The 8,487-nt window shown below is 44.8% G+C and overlaps 1 long non-coding RNA gene across 1 annotated transcript; it reads left to right on the top strand.

Moving 5' to 3' along the window:
* The first annotated feature begins 4,995 nt into the window (after window positions 1-4,995).
* Window positions 4,996-5,596, top strand: LOC120701438. The gene is made up of 3 exons (XR_005686100.1): window positions 4,996-5,013; window positions 5,111-5,412; window positions 5,477-5,596. It is a non-coding gene; the product is annotated as an uncharacterized LOC120701438 (long non-coding RNA).
* Window positions 5,597-8,487: the final 2,891 nt, after the last annotated feature.

Consider the following 8,487-nt stretch of genomic DNA (forward strand, 5'->3'; position numbering starts at 1 on the left):
AGGACAAGCAAATGTTCAAGCATGGGGGGGGGAGATGGAGTAAGTGCATTGTGTTGCCAATGGTTCTGAGGAGCAAAAAGAAAGAAAAAAAAGAAGAAGAAAAAAATGAATGATGATGAAAAGCTCCTCGGTCCCGTTTGCTTCATTAAACTCCAGATACTTTGAAGATTATTCTATACTCAATTATTCCAACCATGTGCAATCCGATAACAAGGACTTCAGTTGTGCCTTGGGATCAACCGTTGCCATTTGCACATGTCCACCATTCAAAGTGTGTGTTCCATTCTCTCCCTCTCCACAAAGAAATTATTTTCCAATGGTCTTTTTGACGAGTCTCGGTAAATCCATAAGAAGTATTTCTTGTTTTGATAATATCTTGATTATAATATCTTTTGTTAGGACTAACCTTTCCAGAGCTCCAGATAAAGCCTCACACATACATATGAGAGAAAGAAAGGAGAGAGTTCTAGCAAGATCGAGAGACAAGATGAGCTGAGAGTTTCCATGAGCAAATTGCAATGAGGTTTGAATTATTGATCTTGGTTTAGCATTACTTATGGAACTTACTTTCTTAATTCTGAGACTTGTTCAATTTTGAGAGCATGTGCTTAATAATTGTGGGGAACCATTTAACTTGTATCTACCTTCCACATTGAAAAAGCTGGTTACAACTTGAACTATTAACTGCAAAATATTTTTGGGAGCATTGTGTTTTCTCGTGTATGATCAAGTGCAGGGATTGGACACTGAAAGGCAGTGCTGATTTTTATCAAAGACTTACTCGAGGACGAGCAAGGTTTAAGCATGGGGGGAATGTTGGCGCTCCTTAAGTATCCATTTTATCCCCTGTTTAACTTTGATAATGGCATGAATTTAATATCAAAATCACTAACCATCCTAACCTCGGCCCAATTATTGGTCGTTTTCACGTTTGCACATATATTTTGGAGGTACTTTGTTTTTGCAGGTTTTTGACCAATTTTGGAGCACAAAATGGCGAGGCCCACGATCACGCGATGACACGAAGAATGATGAAGGCCAAAGCTCGAACAAAGGATCGAAGGCCATGATGATTAGAGGCCCGTTCATGCACATCCACCCTCCAATGAAGCCCAAAGGACAAAGCCCACAAGATAAGATCAAGATACTTCGGGGCTAAGCAAAGCAAAGAGATATTTAAGGAAGGATTTTCCATCCTATCCTTCTCCTCGAAGAAATCTCGAAGACAACGACGTCTAATGGGGTGCAATCGTGAAAGACATAAACTCTAGAAGATTTCAGGAGACTTGGGGAGAAAGATGAACACGAGCCGGCGAAGGAAAGAGCCAGGCTGGCCGGCCTAGGCTCATTGGGCCGGCCGGCCCAGCCCTTTTCTAGGTCGGTTCGACCTCCCCTTTGGCCGAGGGTTCCCTGAGGCTATTTAAAGATCCCTCCCCAAGGTTCACGCAGACATCAATTCGGGAGACGACGCCAAGGAGCAGAGAAGATAGAGGGACACCTCTCGGAGAGCCGAGGGTCGTGCTAGTTGTCTAGGGTTCGCCCTAGCCGACGTGGGAACCTTGCAAGGAAGACCACGTCGGAGTTCTGGAGCTAGGATCATCAAGATCAAGGTAGGGCCCCGGTTGTGATCTTGTGATGTACAATCATTCATGGTGAAGTTATTTGTGATTCCGAATATTTAGCGACCATGTTCTCTCTTTCGATTTCATTCTTTTCTTTGGGTTTGCTTCATCCTAGATCTATTATCGAGATAGATCGCTTAGCATTATCTTGTAGTCATGGTGGCTAGAGGTTCATGGCGGAACTATCAAAGGGGGTTCGACTTGCTTCAGGGTATTTCGTTCAAAAGGGGGGCATCGTGACAGGCCGTCTCCACAGAGTAGGTGTAGTATCGAGGGATCGGATTGGAGATTTTGGGTTTAAAGAGGCTTTTCATTGAGATTCACATCTACCTTACTTCACTTCATCTAGCTGGAATTACAATATATGCATGATCTAGGTGATCTAGATTGGTTATCTCTAACTTTCTCTTGCTACCTTCGGTGTTTGTCGTTATTAGTAGATTAGATTCGTTTTCACCATCTCAACACAAAGGAATTTCTATGCTAGTAGATTGTTTCTTGTCTCTTTGGTTCCGTGGATTGATAAACCTTGGGGGAATACTCTAAGGGAAAAGCTACACGAAACCGTGTGCTTGTGGTATATAAATCGGGAGCGCTAAGGAGCATCAACAACGCTTGTGGAGTAAATCGTTTAGGCTAAGGAGTGCCAACAGTGGGCTAATTGAGAGAACCCACCTCTGGGCATAACTCTTTTATTTTACCCTCATTTGGAGGTCCTCTCTTTGTTTTAAGAACTAAGGTTTGAGTGAGGTATGAGTGGATTTTTTTGCAATCTTAGCTTTGATTGTGCTAAAGAGTGGCTTGTAACCAGACCTTGTGACGTAATCAAAACATCAAATTCGTGTTCAATCTTATACTCCCGAGCATTTTCTTTTTTTTTGTGATTTTTAGAGTATTTTCATGCGATTTTCGATTCGCGAGCTTTACTCGATTCTGTTATAAAATTCTTCTTGGATCTGTTAGCCCTTATCATTGCGAATCTATGGCTTGTTTTGTTTCGATTCATTACGATTTGATTCTGTAATTTGAGTTGAAAGTTTCGGATTCGTTCTTGTTCTTTCCCCTTCTGGGACTTGTTCTTGAGACTGCAGGAGGAGAGCTCTCGCACTAGGAAAGCTGAGTGCAATGTGAGGCGCTGCAGCATAGTCGGTGCCGCGATAGTGCGGCGACGTGCGCGGCGCCTGGCTGGCGAGCGGCGGCGCGTCCAGGCGGCGGCCAGTTGCTGCTCGATCGATGGCTTGCTCGGGCAGGCGAGGCTTGCGACGCTGCTCTCTGGCGGGCCGGCGGAGGAACACAACGAGGAGGTTTTTTATTTTTTATTTTCGTGTTCGAAATTTACATGAATATACCCCGGCCGCCCCGATACCGGGCGGCCGGGACCTGGCCGCCCGACAGCCGGGCCGCAGGGGCTTATCTGCAAAAAAAAACTCGACAAAAAATTGTGCCGAGGTCCCTGGAGAACCAGCCGCTCGGCAGCGGGGCGGCCAGCCCTCCAGGCCACCCGGCAGCGGGGCGGCGGGCCCTGGCCGCCCGCCTGCAGGGCGACCGCCCCCCCGACCCTATATAAGCTGTTGGTTGCCCCTCACCCTCTCATTTGCCTCACTAAAAATCCAGAAAAAAAGAAAAGAGAGGGAGGGAGGGAGAGGCAAAGCGGCGAAGCCCTGCCGGATTTTCAAGCCGGCGACTGTAGGTAACTAAATTTTTCTACATTTTATAAATAGATTATGTTGTAATTATTTTTTTGAAACAGTAGATTAGCAATCAGTTCAATTATTGTTAGGAGTGATTAGTGGTACATTTAGGTGCAGTTACTTATAGTGATTAGTGTTGATATAGTACATTTAGTGTTAGATTTATTATTACAAAATACTAGAAAATTGTTAGAGAAGTATTAGAAAATCAAAAAAATTGCAAGATAATATTAGAAAATTGTAGAAAATGTTAGAAAATTGTAGAAAATTATAGAAAATGTTAGAAAATTGTAGAGAATGTTAGAAAATTGTAGAAAATTATAGAAACTATTTTGTTGAAACAGTAGATTAGCAATCAGTTTAATTATTATTAGGACTTGTTAGTGGTACATTTAGGTGTAGTTACTTGTAGTGATTAGCGTTGATATAGTACATTAGCAATCTAATTAATTAATCTTAAAAATTGCAAGATAATATTAGAAAATTTATAAAATGTTAGAAAATATTAGAAATTATTATAAATCATTAGAAAATCTTAGAAATTATTTAGGAAATATAAGGAACTATTAGAAATATTTAGATGTGTGTGATTGTATTGTATTGTTTTCATCTTACGTGGTAGGTATGGCCGGGGTTACTCCTGTGTTGCTTGACCCAACAATAGACTCGGGTCACCGGTCCTTCCTTGCGAAGGTTCAGCACCAAGAACTAAACGTGCTGCGTCCACGTCCACCTGCAGAGTTGGTTGTTGTAGACCCACGATGGGTGCCCAGGTGATATGTCATCTATTTTCTATTTTTATCCGTTATACATTTCGTTATATAATGTATTAACATTTGTGCATTGTATGATGCAGGCTGAGCGAGGCAGGTCTTCTCACTGTGGCTCGTCTTGCTGAGAGTGCTTTGGTGAAGCTAGACAGGTCTCTACTTTCAGCTCTTGTTGACAGATGGAGACCTGAGACACACACGTTCCACCTCCCTTGTGGGGAGATGGCACCGACCCTGCAGGACGTTGCGATGCTGCTTGGTCTTTCTATCATCGGAGACGCTGTCGGGCCCCGTGTGGTACCTTCTACGTGGCTGGAGGATCTTGAGGAACGTTTTGCAGGTGTTGCCACCATGATTGATCCTGAAGATTTCAATGAGCACCCACAGTCGAAAGGCCTTTTTAAGTCATGGCTCCTATAGTTTCAGGTACAATTTCGTACAAAACGATGTGTTGATGTATTTTATGGCTTTGAAATACCTCATGTGTTTCTTATTCTCAATGTTCGTACTTCATTACAGTCGGATCTGTTGGCAGCCGATGCTGATGAGTACAGCGTGACTAGATCACTCGAGGCATACCTGCTGTGGTTGTTTGGGTACATCATGTTCAACAACTCACATGGCCACTGTGTGGATAGGGTGCTTCTGCCCTATGCACAGGAAATCACCGATGCAGATGAGGATGCCATACACTTATATAGTTGGGGTTCAGCGGTTCTTGCATGCACATATCGTGGACTCTGCAAGGCATCACGACAGAATGATAGGAATGTTGTCCTAACGGGGTGCCCAATTCTGCTACAGTTTTGGTCTTACGAGAGGATTGCTATCGGTCGTCCCATGATTGACCAGTCACCGTACACGTCGGATATGTACGGTGACACGGAGGACGACAGACCCACCATGGGGATTCTCTGGTACTCTCGACAAGTATGGACCCGATAAAAATTTATATTCTATGCATACTATGGTCATACATTGTTCCCTCAATACATTTCTTATGGACACATAATTTTTATTTTTGCAGAAAACATGGGCACATGTACAGACCCGACGGTCTTATCCTGAGTTTGTTGCCGAATTTGATCGATTGACCCCAGAAGACATTGTGTGGGAGCTATATAGTCCTTCGGCTATAGCCGCACGTGCACCGCTTGGGATATCTTCGGTGTGCACACAGGACCAGGGCCTATGGATGACTACTGCAGCTTTGGTGTACGACGTTGCAGTTGAGGCCCACTGCCCGGATAGAGTCATGAGGCAATTCGGTCGACGCCAGTCTTTCCCTGTGTCTTCAGCGTTGGATCGTGTTCAGCGCCACGATCATAGGTAAAAAAAATGTATGAGCACCCATGTACTAATAACGTGAAACTAATTTCTATTTAACGTGCAGTTTATCAAGGGCTGGACATCCTTTCTCGACAATGTGGGTCACTAGATTACAACCATGGGTGGCTGCGTGGGATGATGCAGGCGAGCAGTTGGCTGAGGATACCGGTCCACACACTGAGCCATTGTTTCGGACGTACCTGACTTGGTACGAACCGAAGACTCGTTGCCGTTTGATGTATGTTAACACGCATCCACAGCCGCATGTTGCGACTTCGCAGGATCGCTATGCACGACACAGGGATGAGGCATTAGCTGGGGCGGTGAGTAAATGTTGACGGCATTTTCGATCTTTTAAGATTTGTATACTAAGTTTTTTTGTTGCAGTTTGAGACATGTAGGTTGGTTGAATTAGATTGCTCACTGAATGTAATGAGGATTCATGGCGGGTCTATGATGAGCATGCCGGCACAACTCGAGGCCTGGACCACTCAACATGATAGAGCCCGAGGCATCCTTCAGGCCTTTGGTACGCGGACAGAGTACGAGGATTCTTACGGATCATTGCAAGCATCGACGTCGGTTCCTTGTGGTCCCGCATGGCAGCAGCCTCCCTTATACCACCGACAGTACGAAGGTATGGTGTGATATTTACCGATCCATATGTTTATATGCAGTATTTAAATACGACTCCACACAGGGTACGGGTACCCCGGTTCTCAGCCCTATGGAGGGCCAGGTGCCTCGCAAGGGGCTCCATTTCAAGGAACCCAGTTTAGCTCTATGCCACATGCTGGAGGGACTTTATGTAAATATGTGGTGCATAATTTTATTTGCTTATGTTTTATGGTCGAAGGCTCATACGTTATTATTTATACTCAGGATCACAACAGTTCACCGGAGTGGGGCCGTCTTCGTATCACCCTATGCCGCCACTAGGAGGATATGAAGGAGCTTCTTCCTATCCACCACCACCACCTCCTCCAACACAGGATACATACAATAATTTTTACAGAATTGCATTCCCCTATTGAATGTTGCTTAATTTTTTTTTGTCATCTGTAGGGTGGTCTGAAGACAACGACGCGGCCTCCTTGGAGGACTTTACACGGTTGTTTGCTACGCCTGCCCAGGACGATGATCCCAGCTTGCATACACCTGTGGCTCTGTTACGCCGTCCTGCCAGAGACGTGAGGCCACCGGAACGTCATAGCTACACTACAGATCACGTACACACACAATGTAAGAGAGGTCGGAATGGTAGTGTGGTTAGTTGTTGGCACTTGTTTCTCTATTGTTATTATGGACTGTTTCGACTGTTCGGATTATGGATGTTTATGATTGTGGTAGTTTACTTGTCATTTGTTTCTATAGATATTATTGATGTTAACTTTTTATGTTTGTGGGTTCCATAATGCTCGTGAAAATAAGGGAAGTTCTTGCGAATTTTCCGTGATTTAATGAAGGACAAGTTAGGTGCGGGAGGAGTTAGCGGCCGAGATCCCGCCGACGATGATGACGACTACCGCATACAGAGTAAACTTCGTGACACGCTCGTATAGCTCAAAATAGGGACCACAGTGTATGTAGCTACGAGTACGAGATCACATGTTGCCACTGCTCAGCACGGCGATCACGGGTTTCCCATATGTCGCATTGTTTGCCCAGACAAACATGACAAAAGACGACAGCCCAATAGCAGCGCCCTTTCACCATTTCAAAAAGATGTGACAACACGGCAACCACACCAGTTCACCTTCAAAGCAGTCTCTCGGGCGAGGACGACGGAACTGTCATTCTACAGCGAAGGTCTGTGGCGTGTAGTGGGGAAGGCCGCATCTAGGCACGATCGACCGAGTGGCAGCGATGCAGTGCTGTGAGTCTGCATGCAATTAGATGCTCTGCATGCACAGAGATGCATCGAGTAGTCAGTTCGAGAATTGAATACTCTTCACTGTGTTGTCATGTAGGCTTTTTCAGGTGCATTTACACTCCACACTCCGGGTAGCAAACCTTTGTGCGCCTATAAATACTCCGAAGTTTGTGAACTCCCAGCAGCACTCAAACAACAAAGCTCATTGTATACCCAATGTCTGGAGGTGGGTCTAGCGGGAAGAATTATTATGGCTTTGGGAAAGGAAAAGGGGGAAGAAAGGGAGACCCCATAATATGGGAGGGGCCTCTTGGACCTGATTCCTTTCCGGAACCAGTGTTTGAGTTTCCGCCATAGCACAAGAGTGAATTTACCAATGAAACTCCTCTTCGACAATACGATAACCGTAGAGAACCGTGGCCAAAATGCAGACATGGTGAGGACTGCCTAGTGCAGATGTGCACCGACGTGATGGATGGCGGTCGGCGTTTCTTCAAATGCCCACACGCATGGGTAATACTCGGTTGTTTTATTTCTTTATCTTCATTGAGACACCTTACATGAAATTTATTTTGCAGTCTTCAGATGCTCCAGAAAACTGTGGTTTTACCAGGTGGGTCGATCCTGCACCAATTGATTCAGTTCAGGAGTTCGTCGAGTACCTCCAGATAAAGATCTTTGATCTGGAATGCAAGGTGAATCATTACGAGGAAGTGAGCGAGGGTAACAAAGACGACGAAGATGATGATACCAACAATGCTGCCGCTTCACAGGATGAACCATACACTATTCCTTACTGCAACTGCCCTTGTCACAAGAAGAAGGGCCCTGCCCCTCCGGCACCACCGCCTGCACCACTTGCAATGGGTGGATACTGCGGAGAAGGCTCAACGCAGTTTGCTACGTGGGGGTACGGCTACTAGGACTACCTAGTGCTAGTGACATGCTGCATCGTTGTGTTTATTGTGTTTTTTTAAATTACCTAAGGCATGCTAGCTTAGTTCAAAATCTGTTTACCATAGTTGCAACTGGTTCTGCCATGCCACTTCATGTCTGATGTGTGTTTTATTAATGTTGTATTATGATGTAATTCATATGGTTTACATTGTGTAATGCAGTTTTTAGTTCTTAATTCTTACCGTTATATTTGATGTGTGGTTCACAGTATTCTAGTCTCATGAAAAGGTCCGAAAATATTAAAG

The sequence above is a fragment of the Panicum virgatum genome, chromosome 3K (genome assembly GCF_016808335.1).
Source record: "Panicum virgatum strain AP13 chromosome 3K, P.virgatum_v5, whole genome shotgun sequence".
Lineage (NCBI taxonomy): Eukaryota > Viridiplantae > Streptophyta > Magnoliopsida > Poales > Poaceae > Panicum > Panicum virgatum.